This window comes from Portunus trituberculatus, chromosome 35, assembly GCF_017591435.1.
Source record: "Portunus trituberculatus isolate SZX2019 chromosome 35, ASM1759143v1, whole genome shotgun sequence".
NCBI classification, from domain to species: domain Eukaryota; kingdom Metazoa; phylum Arthropoda; class Malacostraca; order Decapoda; family Portunidae; genus Portunus; species Portunus trituberculatus.
In genome coordinates this window covers 827,604-845,103 of record NC_059289.1, presented here as the reverse complement: position 1 = coordinate 845,103, position 17,500 = coordinate 827,604, and the positions used below count along the sequence as shown (strand labels likewise).

At 39.4% G+C, this 17,500-nt stretch overlaps 1 protein-coding gene across 2 annotated transcripts in view; it reads left to right on the top strand.

Annotated features, from left to right (window-relative positions):
- The window catches only part of LOC123512999 (multiple PDZ domain protein-like), a 945,060-nt gene that overhangs the window by 545,006 nt on the left and 382,554 nt on the right, over positions 1-17,500 (top strand). The window lies entirely within an intron of this gene.

The window sequence follows — 17,500 nt, the reverse complement described above, 5'->3', positions numbered from 1 at the left end:
CAATTTGTCTCTTTCTCTTCTTTTTTAGTGTGTTCTTTAATCTTCTTTGTTTCTTCTGTGTTGGTTCTTTTTTTTATTTTGTGGAAGTTAATTTTGTTTTTGCTTTTTCATCTTCGTAATGGATGATATTATTATTATTATTATTATTATTATTATTATTATTATTATTATTATTATTATTATTATTGTTATTTTTTTCTATCTTTCTTCCTGTTCTTACCTTCATTTTTTCTTAGTTCTCTTCTTTGTTTTTCTTAATCATTTTTTTTTATCTATTTTTTTCATTTTTTCAGTCGTGTTATTTTTTCTCTCCCTCTCTTTTTTTTTTTTTTTTTTTGGTTATATTTATCTTTGTCTCCTTATTTACCTTTATTTTCTTTACTTTCTTTATCTTATCTTACTTTGAAGGAGGAAACATTATAAGTACTATCTTTTATCGTTTGTCTCTCTTTATCTCTCTCGGTGTTTGGCTTTCCTTTGTCTTCCTTTGTGTTTCCCCCTCTTTGTGTCACTTTCTAACATTTGTGGTATTCCATTTTTTGCCTTGTGTTTTTTTTTTTCTCTCTTTTTTTGGGGGAGGGGTTTAATTTATCTTTGTCTCCAGGTGTTCGGTTTTCCTTTGTGTTTTCTCTCCCTTTGTGTCACCTCGCTTCTAAGGTTTCGTATTTATTCACAACTCTGTCTAATATAATGTAATAATTCAGGCTGTGAGTCTCGGAAAGTAAGCAGCTGTTTGTAATCCTATGTAATCTGTCATCATATCTACTTTTCCTCCTCCTCTTCGTCTTCCTCTTGTTCCTCCTCGTTTTCGTCCTCGTCCTCGTCTTCGTCCCCGTCTGCGTCCCCGTCTTCGTGCTCCTCCTCCTCCTCCTCCTCCTCCTCGTCCTCCTCCTCTTATAGATAGATATGTAGAGTTCACCGTAGGGTGAATAATAGAATCTCCTTTCATCCTTTCCTGTGAAAGTTCCATGTCAGTTTTTCCATACTGCATGGTACTTTTCCAAGCTATTTTCCATGCCAGCGTAAGTTGGAGGGAGTGGTGGGTGGGGAGGAGCCTTTTCCTGTGCTGTCCTGTCTCTCTTATCTGTAGCCAGTTAGAAGTAGTTACCAAACAGCCTCGAAAGGACCAACAGGTCTGTTGCTGTTTGGCTTTCCTTTTTATTCCTTTGTATTCCTCCTCCTCCTCCTCCTCCTCCTCCTCCTCCTCTTCGTTATCCTCTTCATCTTCATCATTTCCATTAGCCAGTGAACCTTTTCCTTTCTGATCCTCCCCAAGTCATTCATTTACTTAGTGGCCAGCGACGAGAGAGAGAGAGAGAGAGAGAGAGAGAGAGAGAGAGAGAGAGAGAGAGAGAGAGAGAGAGAGAGTTACGCCATCGCTACAACTAATTACTGGTCTAATCTTCTTGAGTGGAAATCTGTGTTCAGTTACCTGCTTGTCATTAAACGACAGGTGAACCGCGCACAGGTAGCAGGAATAAGGGAGTGGAGGGGAAGGATAAGGGAATAAGGGAGGTGTATTATTGAGGAAGAGGGAAGGAGATTGAGGACGTGAAGATAGCGAGGATGGCAAGAGTAAGTGATATTGGGAACCAGCTGGAAAGAAGATGGAGGGGAGGAAAGGTGGAGTGAATGAGGCAAGGTGCATATGTGGAGAGGTTTTGAAGTAATGGAGTAATGGAGTAAGAGAGGTGAGTGATAAGGAAGGGTGAGAGTGAGTGAGTGCGTGAGAGTGAACAGTTGCTCATTGGTTTAATATTTTGATAGTTTTCATTAATTTTATTCTTTTTATTCTTTTTCTTTTATTTGATTTGATTTCAAATTTATTTTTGTCTTTTTACCTCAAAAAAAAATATACAAACTGTAAACCTGTGATGAAAAGAAGTGCATAAAAAAAAACTACCTAGATGAAATAAATTAAATAAAAGTAAAGGAAATGAAACGGAACGATGAAAAAAAAAAGATTAAGTTGAAAAAAATCTTGATATTAATAGTTAGTTATATTTGATGGAAGGGAAGAAAACTTTTAAATAAACGGAAAGGCTTCTGTAGAGAGAGAGAGAGAGAGAGAGAGAGAGAGAGAGAGAGAGAGAGAGAGAGAGAGAGAGAGGTCAACAGGAGGAAGGAGGTGCAAGGAGTGAGTGAAGGAGACTTAAGAGTAAAGAAATAAAAAGGAAAAAAAAGTAAAAGAAAAAAAAGAGTTTGCCCTACGTAAATTCCTGTTCCCTCAGACCTACTTCCTCTGACCATTACTGCTCTCTCTCTCTCTCTCTCTCTCTCTCTCTCTCTCTCTCTCTCTCTCTCTCTCTCTCTCTCTCTCTCTCTCCAAAATAGAACTGATTGAAAAAAAAAGAGACTGAAAAGGAAAAATCATTAAATGCAGTTGGGATCTTGAAACTGTGCGGAAAAATCACACACACACACACACACACACACACACACACACACACACACACACACACACACACACACACACACACACACACACACACACACACACCGAAATTGCCCCACTATAAAGGAAAAAAAGCTGTGTGTGTGTGTGTGTGTGTGTGTGTGTGTGTGTGTGTGTGTGTGTGTGTGTGTGTGTGTGTGTGTGAGGGTCATTTCGCCCCCCGTAACCAACCCGTTCCCTTAAGAGCATCGCCTGTTACCTCATATTACCAAGGATTAGGGCTAAAGGAGGTCGTTGCGTGTGTATGTGTGTGTGTGTGTGCGTGTGCGTGTGCGTGTGCGTGTGTGTGTGTGGAAACGTACACTTCAGGATAAAGAGGAAAGAAAATGTTTGGTGTTGCTATATTTCAGAGAGAGAGAGAGAGAGAGAGAGAGAGAGAGAGAGAGAGAGAGAGAGAGAGAGAGAGAGAGAGAGAGAGAGAGAGAGAGAGAGATGGCACCAGTTAAGTGTACGAAACTAAATAAATTGGCGCCGGGTATAGCAGTAAGGGAGAGCCAGTTAGGAGATAGTGGCGGACACATGCAGACAGTTTGATACAACGCTTAAATAAACGAAATTGCAGCCAGTGAGGAAAGGGACACTCTCTCTCTCTCTCTCTCTCTCTCTCTCTCTCTCTCTCTCTCTCTCTCTCTCTCTCTCTCTCTCTCTCTCTCTCTGAAACTCAACTTAAAGAGAGTGATTGTATTGATTGTGTGTGTGATGTGTTTGTCAATGGCGAGAAGATACGCGTGGTTCTAATAATCGTTGTTCATAACCCCTTTAGTACCATGACGCGTCTTCATATTCATTCTGCATACTATTTGGTGATTTTATACAGCTTCTGATTCTTATGTGGGGATTAAAATAGTGAAGACTGACCATTATCCTTCTGACCTCCATAGACACTTCCTAATGTAAACAAAATCGTCTAATCACACCCAAAACTGAAGGTAAAAAATACGTACCAGTAATGTAGGAGTTTAAATATTCTTCATTCGTTTTTTGTATTTTGTAAGGGTGTGTGTGTGTGTGTGTGTGTGTGTGTGTGTGTGTGTGTGTGTGTGTGTGTGTGTTATAGTTTTTTTTTTTTTTTTTTTATATGTTTGTGCCTCGTTACGTGTGTGAGAAGGTGAAGATTCTGGTTGGTTTGGGAATGAAGTTTAAAGGAAATGTAAGGTTTGGAGTTAGTTAAGGAGAACTGAGGAAGCTTTGTGAAACTAGTACAGAGGGAAAAGTTTAAGTTTACTAAAGCCTTTCTTGAGGAGTTACTAAATGGAAACTTAAAGAAAAAAATAGACTTGTTTGAAGTTAGTAAGAAAATTTTATAAGTTGAGTGAAGTTTTGTGAAAGCTTTAAATTTGCACTTGGGAAAGATCAAATGAAGGAAAAAAAAATCTTAGAAAAAACCAGGCAAGCACGAGTGAGGGTCAGGTTCAGGGAAAGTTCAGCGAAAAAAAAAAAGAAGTTCAATCTTAAGGAATCCAACCCTGTGTAAGTTACAAGTTGACAAATTGAGGCACCGCAGAACAGTATAGTGAAGTTACAAATCAGTCCATGGAGTTAGGCGGCAGGTGAGGTGAAGTATCGCTGTGCTGGAGAACAACACTCGCTACATGCATACATACAACATACAAACCTGCATACATACATACATACATAATGCATACCAGCCTCCAGGTGATCTAGCTCAGAAGAGTGCCACTATACTAACGAGAAACACTGCCAAAGGGGATGGATATGAGCCGGGACAGCAGTATCAAGGAACAGTGCCAATGAAAACAGTGCCAAAGTAAAGAATAGCGATGCAAACTGGCCTAAAAATTCATTCAAGATAGCTAAGAATAGTGTCAATTTGTGAATGCCAACGAAAAATATCAATAGAAATAGTGCCAACGGAAGGTGACGTAGAAAAAGTGCCTTGTTTTTTTATCCTATTAATGACAGTAGTAGCAGAAGCAGTGCCAATGTGTAGGGGTGCCAAAAAGAGGAAATGCCAATATATAACAGCGATGGTAGGAAACAGTGCCAGCTGGGAAACAGTGATGCAGAGATGTAGGTAGCACTACTAGCCTTGACTGCGTTCCTTTAAGCTGGGTGTGAGGTGAGCATTGCCACACACACACACACACACACACACACACACACACACACACACACACACACACACACACACACACACACACACACACACACACACACACACACACACACACACACACACACAACACATAAAGCCTCTACGACCACATGCCATGAGGGACGGCCCCCTTTTACGCAACTCAACGCAAACCACAGAGGGAAAACACACACACACACACACACACACACACACACACACACACACACACACACACACACACACACACACACACACACACACACACACATAAAAAATAATGAATTCCTAAGTAAATCAAAGACAAATGGAGTTTACAGACAGTACCTCAACCTTGATTTAAGACCCTCCTCTCCTCTTCCCTCTTTCCCCATTTTCCTCCCTCTTCTCTTTTCCCTCGTTCTAATTCAACACACCCTCCCCTCCCCTCGCCAAATTTCCCTTCCCCGCCGCAGCCTCGCCTTCCACAACCACGTAGGAAAGGAAAAAGAAAGCTTGGTGGATCATTTTTCATAAGATCACATTGTTACCAAAAGTTTGCTGCACAGGGAGAAAGGGGAGGGAAAGGGGGAGGTGGAAGAGAGTGGGAGGAGAGAGGGAGGGGAGAGAAGGGAAATGAGGAGTGAGAGGGAGTAAAGAAGAGGAATGGTGTGATTTCAAAGGTTTCTCCTCTTCCCTTTCATCTTTTTTTTCTTCTTCTTCTTCTTCTTCTTTTTTTATTTTTATTCGTGTTTTTCTTTCTTCTTCTTCTTCTTCTTCTTCTTCTTCTTCTTCTTCTTCTTCTTCTTCTTCTTCTTCTTCTTCTCCTTCCTCTTCTTCTTCCTCTTTTTCGTCGTCTTCCTCTTTTAAAAGTCTGAGGGAAACTTTGAAAGAGGAAAACAATCACATGAATGGCGATACGTGTCTCAAAAAATATTCCTGTGTAGGTTTATGTACGTTTTTTTATGGTGCACATAGCGAGCGTGAAGGTAAACATGTATGTATGTATGTACGAGTATGTATGTATGTGTGTATGTATGCAAGAATGTGTGTCTGTGTTTGTTTGCTGGAATATAATGCTTGTGTGTGTGTGTGTGTGTGTGTGTGTGTGTGTGTGTGTGTGTGTGTGTGTGTGTGTGTGTGTGTGTTTTATCCTTCCTTCCTTTGTTTCTCCTTCTATTCTTTCAATCCATCCTTATTTTTCTGATATATTTTCCTCTCATCTATGCCTTCCTTGTCCTTTCCTCACTTATATTCTCTCTCTCTCTCTCTCTCTCTCTCTCTCTCTCTCTCTCTCTCTCTCTCTCTCTCTCTCTCTCTCTCTCTCTCTCTCTCTCTCTCTCTCTCTCTCTCTCTCTCTCTCTCTCTCTCTCTCTCTCTCTCTCTCTCTCTCTCTCTCTCTCTCTCTCAATATCAGTTCGGAATGCGTGATTTTTTTTCAAGCCTCGGCAAGACACACGTCACGATGCCTTTCCTTCCCCCTCCAGTCTTCATGTCACGGTTTTTTTTTTTTTTTTTTTTTTTTTTTTTTTTGACAGAAGAAGCGTCGCGGAGGTGTCTAGGAATGAGAGAGAGAGAGAGAGAGAGAGAGAGAGAGAGAGAGAGAGAGACGCACATATCACTTTCACGATCACCCGAATAAAATCTCTCTCTCTCTCTCTCTCTCTCTCTCTCTCTCTCTCTCTCTCTCTCTCTCTCGCAATGAATGTTGTCTTTCTACGTTTCTTTTCTATTTTGTTTTCCTTTTTTTGAATTTCTATTTTTTTGTTTCCTGTTTCTGTTTCGAGTTGAGCTGAAGAAACTTTCATTTTTATTGTTTTTCTATAAATATTTTCTGTGGTTGAATTTATTTTTTCCTTTTTCTAGTTTTATATTTATAGACATTTTTTTTTTTTTGCTCTTGCTTCCAAAATATCAGTCAAGTTGTCAGTTAGTTAGTTAGTCAGTCATTCAGTCATTCAGTCAGTCAGTCAGTCAGTCAGTCAGTTAGTCAGTCATTCATTCAGTCAGTCAGTCAGTCAGTCAGTCAGTCAGTCAGTCAGTCAGTCAGTCAGTCAGTCAGTCAGTCAGTCAGTTACTCATTCATTCATTCATTCATTCATTCATTCATTCAGTGAGTTAGTCAGTCAGTCAATCAATCAGTCAGTCAGTCAGTCAGTCAGTCAGTTTGTCAGTCAGTCAGTCAGTCAGTCAGTCAGTTATTTAATTTCCCTCTTTTCTTTAATATTGATAGATTTTTTTTTTCTGTCTTCCTCTCCATTATTATATTTTCCTATCAATTTCCCAATCAGTCAGTCAGTCAGTCTTTCAGTCGGTAATTCCAACAGTGTGTCAGTTTCTACATCTCTTTAATGAATCTACAAGAAACATTTGGCTAACCTGTTATTTACATTGATTTTCCGCACTTAAGTTGTGTAGAAAAATCCTTCCTCTTCCTTTCACTCTTGTATTGACGGCTGTGTGTTTCCTCTCCCACTTCACTGATGGCTCGACACTTCCTTTCCTTCACTTTACTCCACAACCCTCTTCTCTCCTCCCACGCACCTAAGAGCTATCCCATCTCTCTCTCTCTCTCTCTCTCTCTCTCTCTCTCTCTCTCTCTCTCTCTCTCTCTCTCTCTCTCTCTCTCTCTCTCTCTCTCTCTCTCTCTCTCTCTCTCTCTCTCTCTCTCGTCAGCTTTGAAGTTAATATGAAGATCGTATAAAAAGAATCTCACTTTTGTATCACTTTGGATTTGTGCTTCTCTTAATGAAATAATAATAATAATAATGATAATAATAATAATAATAATGGTAATAATAAAAACATATCTAATCTTGGCCAATACTCGATCAACGCACCGCTCTATAATTACTACTGTATTTAGTTATTTTTCCTTCTCTTTCACGTCCCTTGGTCTCGCAGGAATCAATGAAATGCAAGGAGAGACTCAGAGCGGATCAGAGAAGTTGGGATGAAGCTTGAGGGACTAAGACAAAAGAGAGATGGGAGTCAGTAATCAGGAGAGAACGAGAAATAAAGTTGTTGAAGCTTAGCATGGTTTGATTTAAGTAGTATGAAGAAAATGGTACTGAAATAGAGTGGTGAATTAGTTAAATGGGCTAAGTAACAGGTGGAAAGGTAAAAAAAAAAAACTGGTATATTTTACACAGAAACTGCCAAATATTAAACATGACTCCTACGTTTTTTTAAGTAACTCTAACTACATATGTGCCCTTCTTTATCCTTTCTTCTTTAACACACCCGCCTCTTGTCACACTTGCTTTGGATGAGAATGAGTGATGGAAAGACAAAAAAAAAAAAAAACGGATATTTTACACAGAAACTACTAAATATACACTTGATTCCTACGTTTAACACCCTTCAGTACCATGACGCGTTTCCATATTCATTTTGCTTATTCTTTCGTGATTTTATACAGCTTCAGAAACTCCTGCGGGTGATTAGAATAGTGAAGACTGTTGCCATTGATCTTCAGACCTCCATAGACCCTTCCTAGTGTCAATAAAATCGTCTAATCACACCCAAACACAAGGTAAAACTGTGGCACTGTACTGAAGGGATTAAAAACAATAAGTCTTACCACAAATATTCCCTTCTTTACCCCTTTCTTAAACACAACAGCCTCTTACGTCTTACCACAAATGCTCCCGTATTTACCCTTGCTTCGACACACTCTCCTCTTGCCACACTTGATTGACCTCCACCCTGAGAAGAAATACAGGGAACGTTGCAGGCTGGTTAGGGTTAGGGTTGGCTTGGCTGGGAGTGTGGCTCGGTCTTGCTCCTTCCTACCTTGGTCTATGTTCGATGTAGGATTCTGGCCATTGGGGAACTCTTGGTCAATTAACTGAGGCGAGTGACCCTGAGTGTGAAAGCGGTATTGAGAGCGAGATGGATACCAGAGAGAGAGAGAGAGAGAGAGAGAGAGAGAGAGATGAAAGAGGAACGAATAAGTAATGTTAAGATCAGCATAAACAACGAGCCAGCAAATGAAATAGTGAATTAACGAAAAGAAGGAAAGAAAGAAAGAAGGAGAAAAGTCAGAGAAAAATGAAGAAAACTAGAATAGCAACCTTGTGTGTGTGTGTGTGTGTGTGTGTGTGTGTGTGTGTATGTGTGTGTGTTTGTTCCGGTGAGCTAACTTGTTTCACGGGATAGTTACGAGAGAGAGAGAGAGAGAGAGAGAGAGAGAGAGAGAGAGAGGAATGCTTTCAGTTTCAAGAGAAGAGACACACATTTCAAGTGAAGGAATATATGTAGTGCGTTTGTCTTGAGAAGCATGGAGTGCCCTTGTTAGAGAGAGAGAGAGAGAGAGAGAGAGAGAGAGAGAGAGAGAGAGAGAGAGAGAGAGAGAGAGAGAGAGAGAGAGGAGGGGGAATGAATTATTGGCCACCGTATGTCACTTTCTAGAACATGACATCGAAGGAACGTCTTTCATTCTCCCTCACATTATTTTCTCTTCCTCTTTCTCTCTCTCTCCCTCCCCCCGCTCTCCCCCACCCTCGCTCTCTCTCCCCTCTCCCTAACCTACCAGTGTCCCTCTTCCTTCCTTCCTGTGTCCCTTCCTTCCTTCCTCATATCTCTTCGACCATTCCCCCCATCCTCTCTCTCTCTCTCTCTCTCTCTCTCTCTCTCTCTCTCTCTCTCTCTCTCTCTCTCTCTCTCTCTCTCTCTCTCTCTCTCTCTCTCTCTCCTCTTATTCCGTTCCGTTACTCATTTTTTTTCTTTCATTCATTATTACCTTGTCATGTTTTCCTTTATTTTCATTTGTGATTATTTTTCTATTATTTTTTTGTGTTTTCTTTCTATTTTCCTTTTCCATTAATATATTTTTGACTTTTTTTCCATTTTTTTTTCTTATCATTTGCTCCTCCTCCCATTTATCAGGTTTTCATTATTACTCCCTTTTTTATCCATTTTACCTCATTTTTTCCTATTTACTTCTATATTTTTTACCTTCCTATCTTTATTTTCCCTCTAATTTCCTTCAGTCTATTATCTCCCGCCTCCCATTTGTTTCCTTCCCACATATTTCCGTTTTCCTCCTCGTTTCCTTCTCTCCCTCCCTCCTCTTTTCCTCCCTGAATCCCAAGGTGCTGTAGAAGTAATGAGGTGTCAAGATGAGGGTTTAACGTTGATCTCTGAATCATTAATACGGAGGAGGAGGAGGAGGAGGAGAAAGAGGAGGAGAGGAGGAGCAGGAGGAGGTGGAGGAGAAAGAGAATGTGGTTGTTATTTTAGTTGTTCAAATATTTATCTGTTCTTCTTTTATGCGAGTTTAACGTTGATCTCTGAATCATTAATACGGAGAGGAGGAGGAGGAGGAGGAGGAGGAGGAGGACAAGGAGGTGGAGGAGGAAGAAAATATGGTGTTATTTTAGTTCTTCTTCAAATATTTATCTATTCTTCTTCTTCTTCTTCTCGCGTTTCTCTTTCTTGTTGTGTTTCTCTTTTCTTTCGTTCCTCTTTTTCCGCTTTTCTATATATTTTTTTTTTTTTTCCAATGTGTTTGTTTTTTAATGGTTTTGTTATTTTTTTTTTTGCTTTCTTTTTGTTTTCTTTATTTGTGGTGTTGTGTTTGTAGTCTTTTTCTTTTTTATATTTCGTTTATTTATTCATCTATTCTTTTTCATTTTTTTTTTTTACTTTTTCTTTCTTAACATTCTCTATTTGTTATTTTTAGATGGCATCCCAAAGCTATTCTCTCTCTCTCTCTCTCTCTCTCTCTCTCTCTCTCTCTCTCTCTCTCTCTCTCTCTCTCTCTCTCTGTCTCTGTCTCTGTCTTTGTCTCCACGTATTCTCCGTCCTCTTTACTCTTCTCCTTCACCACCACCACCACCACCACCACCACCACTACTCATCCTTACATCTCTAGATCCCCTCTCGGCTTCCTCATCCTTCTCTCTCCCTCCGGTTTACGCACGCCTCCTCATCTATCTTACGTAATCGCACATTTCAGTTAATACGTGTAGCCTTTCACTTACCTGCTATCGAGACGTGTTTGGCAAGTCATTAGGAGAGAAAGACACACACACACACACACAGAGAGGCAGAGAGACACACAGAGACACGCAGAGACAGAGGGACAGACAAGGGAAGAAAAGAATAAGAAAAAGGGGGAAAAATAGATAGATTCCTGATCCTTCTACTCTTCAGATCCGACCCTCCCTCTTTTCTGATGATGGAGTGGGAGCAGAATCAATATGTAATGGTAGCCAGTGTCAACCTTATACGGGCGTGGGCGTGGGTGTCGTAGGGGGGTCAGGGGGGTGAGGGGGCGTGATGGGAAGAGTCATAAGGAGGGGAATGTTATATGTGAGTCAATATTGTGAAAGTTGTTGGATTTGTGAACGGTGTGTGATTTGACGGGTTCAGAGAGAGAGAGAGAGAGAGAGAGAGAGAGAGAGAGAGAGAGAATTTTTATTGATATACTTTATTTGCATTTGATATATTTTATTTATGTTTTGTCACTTTCATGCCTTTGTCCATTGAGCAGAGAGAGAGAGAGAGAGAGAGAGAGAGAGAGCCTTTAAGAGAAGATTGAGTGATAATCAGTTACCATGGAGAGGTCACACACACACACACACACACACACACACACACACACACACACACACACACACACACACACACACACACACACACACACACACACAGAGAGAGAGAGAGAGAGAGAGAGAGAGAGAGAGAGAGAATCATGGACATCAACAATCATCCCTGGTGGTGTTGACACATCCAGCAAGATCAAGTTTATTATTATGCAAATCAGCCTTACATGAAGCATAATTTGCATCGTGGGCCGCGTGGCGAGGAGAACACACAACATACAACACACAACACAGCGGCCATTGTCAGCGTCAGACTCCTATAGTTTATTCAGTATTTGTCTCTCCTCTCGCGCACTCCAACCTACACAGGAGGGAGGAGTCAGTTTACATTATATTCCTGCAATGCATGTAATGTGATGTGATCTTGTGTTGGAAATATTGCGTTGAGGTGTGCCCTGAAGCGAGGATTATATGATTGCATGTTTATCTACCTGGCCACCGAGCGAGGATAATGACGCCTCCACACAATAGACCGTAAGGAATGGAGGGAAAAAACTCAAAATCAAAGTGATTAATTTAAAATACATACTGGGAGTTAGTGAGAGAGAGAGAGAGAGAGAGAGAGAGAGAGAGAGAGACAGTAAATAAAAAAGGAGGCACACACGCGCATGGGGAGATTTGAATAAGTGAATTAATAGTTGTTTTCTCATTTATTTGTGTTATAGATCAAAAGGAAATGCCTCTTACAAACACATTTATCGCAGCTGTAAAACTAGGGGCGGGGGGAGAGGGAGAGGGAAGGGGAGAGGGAAGAGAGAGGAGAGGAGAAGGGACAGGAGAGGAGAGGAGAGTGAAAGGGAAGGGAAGGGGAAGAGAAGAGGGAAAGGGAAAAGGAAAAGGGAAAAGGAAAAGGAAAAGAGAGAGAAGAGAGAGAGAGAGAGAGGAGAGGAGAGGAGAGGAGAGGAGAGGAGAGGAGAGGAGAGGAGAGGAGAGAGAGAGAGAGAGAGAGAGAGAGAGAGAGAGAGAAAATGAAGCGTATATATATCCTAAAGATAACATCAGAAACAACATCAGTCTCCAGTCCTTTTACGTTTAGTTTTGGTGACGTGCTCTCGATAAACAAAGCGAGCGGCGGCGATACGGTGACCTGATGTTAGTTGTGGATGATGAGGAAAGGTCAGGGCAGGTCAACAGGGGTCATGGTAGTTCAGCGGAAGTTAGGATTAAATTGAGAGAAAGGTTTGGAATATTGTATTGTGTTAAGTCGCTATATTTATTTTTTTGTTGAGCTTTTGCTTGAGTTTTGAGTGTGAGTGTTTGAGTGGTGACTGGCTAACTGTTTGTATTGTGTCGAGCCTTGTTTGTTTGTATGCGAAATAGATGGGACGGTAATCAGACTCTTTATTTTCATGTTTCTTTTTTTTTTTTTCTTTTGTGTGTGTGTGTGTGTTTGTATGTAGAATGGAGGAAATGGTAACCAGGCTCATTAATTTTTTCATATATTTCTTTTTCTCTTTTTTTTTTTGTGTGTGTATGTTGATTTTCTTGTATATAATAGGTGATAGTAACCAGCCTCATCTCTTTTCATGTTTTTTTTTTTTTTATATTTATTTATTTATTTTATTTATTTTTTTTTTACGTGTGTATGTGTGTGTGTGTGTGTGTGTGTGTGTGTGTGTGTGTGTGTGTGTGTGTGTGTGTGTGTGTGTGTGTGTGTGTGTGTGTGTGTGTGTGTGTGTGTGTGTGTGTGTACATAGAGCAGAGGCAGCGGTAACCAGTCTCATCTTCATTTTCGTGTGTTTCTTTTTCTGTTTTTTTTTTTTTTTTTTTTTTTTCGGGAGTGGCAGAATTGTGTATTTTGTTTTAAATTTACCATACTTTTTTTTTTTTTTTCGAAACTTAGAGAATAGCCTTTTTTTTCCTTTTCTCGTATCTTTTTTAATTTTCGGAAATGACAAATGAGAGTTACAAATTCGCGTGTTTTTTCTCGTGTTTTTAAAAAGTGACATGATGGTGTTTTTTTTTTCGTAACTGGCAAAATGGTTTCTCTTTTTTTTTCTGCTTTCCTTCCTGACAGTCTGACAGTCTCAAAACCTTGACTGTTCGTGGAGTATTATTCGGCTGGTGCTGGTTATGACTGTAACCCTTCAACCTGTCAACTCTGTAATCTGTCGGAAAGAATCAACTGTATAACTAAATCGACCTTCTTTTTCATCTCTATTTAATCTTACGAAAATGTAACCAGGCTCTCTTTCGACTGATGACTTGACTGTAACCTTTTGTATTGCCTGACAACTCTGTAATACTCGTATGTCGGAAAGAATCAACTCTACAGAAATCGACCTTTGTTTTCATCTCTAATTAATCTTTTAGTGGGTGGTAAACAGTGTCTCTTTTGACTGATGACTTTTGACTGTAACCTTCTGTATTGCCTGCCAACTCTATAATTTATCGAAAGAAATCAACTCTAAGTAAATCGACCTTCCTTATCATCTCTAGTTAATCTTCTGTGAGTGGGTGAATAGACTGTTTTCTTGTGCCCTTTATCAGTTTCCCTTCATGCATAATAAGAAAGTTTACTTACGTCATGAGCCTGAAATTAGCATGACCTTAGGAATCTCAAGTGCATGATGCAGAGGTAGCCTAAAGCATGATGGGATCAAGTTGAAAAAGTCGATGATATGAGGAAAGTGGAGTGAATGACGGTCTGTAGATAAGTGATTGACAGGAGTAAGTCTCGTAGTCAGAAACACTTAGCTCTCTCACCACGACTATTTTCCAAGGCCACAGAGATGATTTGCAGGGTTTTCAAGAGTATTTCTCCAGTTAACAATGTGGAAATCTTGTCACTCTGCCTCTAGAACCGTAAAAACATTCTTAAAAACGCTTTGCCCTCTCATCACGACTGTTTTCCAAGGCCACAGAGATAGATGATTTGCAAGGTTTTCAAAGTATTTCTCCAGTTAACAGTGTAGAAATCTTGTCACTCTGTCTCTAGAACCATTAATACACCTTAAAAACACCAGTGCAAATTTAAATAAAGCCTTTTGAAATAGTGGAGGTGAAACACAGAAGGGTTTAAAAATACGAGCTAAAGTGTGCATGGCGTCAGGTATGATTGACTGCATGGCCTTAAGAAGTAGGAATGCATGACAGTAGGAAAATGGTATGACTGTGTGGGTTATACATTGTTGTGATGGAAACTTGACTTATAATATTCTCTTTAGCTGTTCATGATTTGATATTTTACCTGAGGGAGACGCGTGAGTGATCATGAGATATGTTGGCCAGGTAAGCCGTGAAATGTTTATAAGAATACTAATGATGGTAATTATGAAGTGAGAATGCTGATAATTGTGACGTGTGGTGAAGATACTTGTAATTATGAGAAAATGAGGGAAAAAATAGGAAAAATATGTCAGTAACAGATGTTTAAAATGGAAACACGGGAAAGTCGAAATAAGAGCAACGAAGAAATAAGTTACAGGAAGAAAAAAATGAAAATGTAATAAAAGAAAAATAAATAATGAAGGCGAATGAAAATACGAAAAATAAGAAAAAAAATCGAAAAAAGGAAAATACGCACAAAAATTGAACGAAAAAATATAACAAAAAAAAAAAAACCTTGCAAGAAAAATGACAAAAAAGAAAACAAGAGCAAAAATAATCGTTACTAAAATACAAGAAAATAACAAAAGAAAAGAAAATATGAGAGGAAAACTTACAAGAGGGAAAAGAAAAATGAATAAAACTAAAGGAAGATTAACGTTATCATAATATTATCTTCCTTCCCACATTCTGAAACACTTGCAGGAGAGGCATTCAGCTTGAAGACTCCAGTTTGCCTCATTGGGAAGTAACATGTGGTGGTGAAGAGCTGTGAAGTGTTGTAATTCACCTCCTCCTCCTCCTCCTCCTCCTCCTCCTCCTCCTCCTCCTCCTCTTCTTCTTCTTCTTCTTCTTCTTCTTCTTCTTCCACACCTCCAGTATTTTCATCCTCGTCTTCATCCTCTTCTTTTTTTCATATTCCTCTTTTTCATATTCCTGCTATACTATTACTATTTTTCATGGTTTCTACTTTTTTTTCCTCTTCTTTTCTTTCTTTTCTCCTATTGATGGTGCTTATGCTGATACTCCTCTTTTTCCTCCTCCTTTTCCTCCAGTTTTTCATTCTCTTTCCTTTTTCTTTTTCCTCTGCATCCATCTCGTTTCTTTCTCCTTTTTAGTAATGCTTCACTTCTTTGTCCTTTGCCTCCTGCTATTACTGATGCTGCTGCTGCTGCTCCTCCTCCTCCTCCTCCTCCTCCTCCTCCTCCTCCTCCTCCTCCTCCTCCTCCTCCTCCTTTTAGTAATTCAGAGGTAGGCGCTCCCCAGAAGACCAGAGACAAGTGGAAATGTTCTGTTTTTTCGTGTCACATTCGTGTCTTCAAAACTGGGCCTTTTCTCGAGTGAATAGTGACTTTACCGCGCCTTCCTTCACCTTCACTGCCTCTTTGTCACCTGTGTGGGGGTGTATGGGTGTGCGTTTTCTATCTCTCTTTCTCTCCCTCCCCCTCTCTCACGCTGTCTCATTCTCTGCTTTTTTTTTTTCTAACTTATTGATCGTAATGTGGGTTTGTATCTATGTGGGTGTGAAAATTGTTGACGTGTGGAAAGTGAAAGAAGACCAGTTTGTCGATCCTTTGTGTTGAATTATGTGAATTTGTGAAGTGTTGTTATTGGTGTTGTTGGTGGTGATTAAGTGTTTACTGATGCTATCTGAAGTGAAGGCAAGTGAAGTGAGTTTTGTTTCACGTATGTTTTATTTATTTATTTATTTATTTGTTAAGTGAAGTTACTATCGTTGTGTTTTGGCTGTGAGGTGAAGAGAAGTGAAGATATACTCATTTCTTATGTTAATGTTTGTGAAGTGAAGTGATTTTGTAGACCTTGAATTGAATATCTTGATTGTGAAGTGAGTTTGTGACCTGATTTTGTTGTGATGGTGAAGTGAAGTGAGATCATTAATACTTTTGATTGTGAAGTGAAGTGAGTTGCTTGGTAGCTTGTCCTTATGTATTCTAATTGTACAGTGAAGTGAATGAAGTGAGGTCATCCATATATCCACCTTTGATGCCTTAATTGTGAAGTGATGTTGAAGTGATGATTGGTGACGCAATTTAAGATGTTTTGGCTGACTGAAGTGATGCTGAAGTGATGATTAGTGGCGCGACCTGAGATGTTATGGTTGACTGTGAAGTGAAATGCTTGATAGTTGAGTTGCTTGTGAAGTGAAGTTGAAGTTATGTGATGTTGTGACAGTCCTGTTGTGTTGTGTTTCGCTAACAAGTTAAAGAAATGAAGTGGTGAAACAGAAATGAATGTTAAACTAGAGTACATAATGCTACAATGTTCACTATCGAAAGAAAAAAAAAAAAAAGAAAGGAAATGAAGAATGATTAAAAAAAAAAAAAAGTGTTATATTCATTTTATTTATTGCTCAGCGTTCATTCTCTCTTATGAAGGAATTGTCTAATACTTTTGACAATTTCCTGATGTTTACTGCTTATATTTTCTTTGTGTTTTGTATCTTTTCATCTTTTAGAAAGCGAAAACATTACATTTTTCAATTTATTTTGCTACGTGACATTTTTATTTTGTGTTCATATGAATGTTTAATGTATATATATATTGTGTGTGTGTGTGTGTGTGTGTGTGTGTGTGTGTGTGTGTGTGTGTGTGTGTGTGTGTGTGTGTGTGTCGCCCTCTACATGTGTGCACCATCGAGCTGCTTAATGAGAACCTTGCGGCGTCTCTCTCTCTCTCTCTCTCTCTCTCTCTCTCTCTCTCTCTCTCTCTCTCTCTCTCTCTCTCTCTCTCTCTCTCTCTCTCTCTCTCTCTCTCTCTCTCTCTCTCTGTGTGTGCGCAACCTTTACCATTTGTTAATTTGTTTTTATTCTTCTGCTTCTCTATGTTTATATTTCCGTCTGTCTGTCTGTCTGTCTGTCTGTCTGTCGTTCTTTCTGTCTGTCTGTCTGTCTGTCTGTCTTTTATCTTCCTTTCATTTACATATCTGGAACGATTTTGAAATTGTTATAAGAGTATTTGTTTCTTTATGAGCAATTAAGTTTCCTTACTAACTGGAAGAGCAAATAAAGACCCTGTGTGTGTTTTTCCTTTTATTTGTCAGCGTTTATTTGAGTCTTAGGGAGGGGGAAACAAAATGACCCCCTCTTTCATTTTACGTTTTGAAAGAAAGTTCAGGGAAAAAATGAAGACATACAAACATACACATGATTATTCTGTTTGTGATTTTTTTTTCCTCTCTAAACCATTTTTTTTATTTTATTCAATGGAAATTACACACACACACACACACACACACACACACACACACACACACACACACACACACACACACACACACACCTCCATATTGCA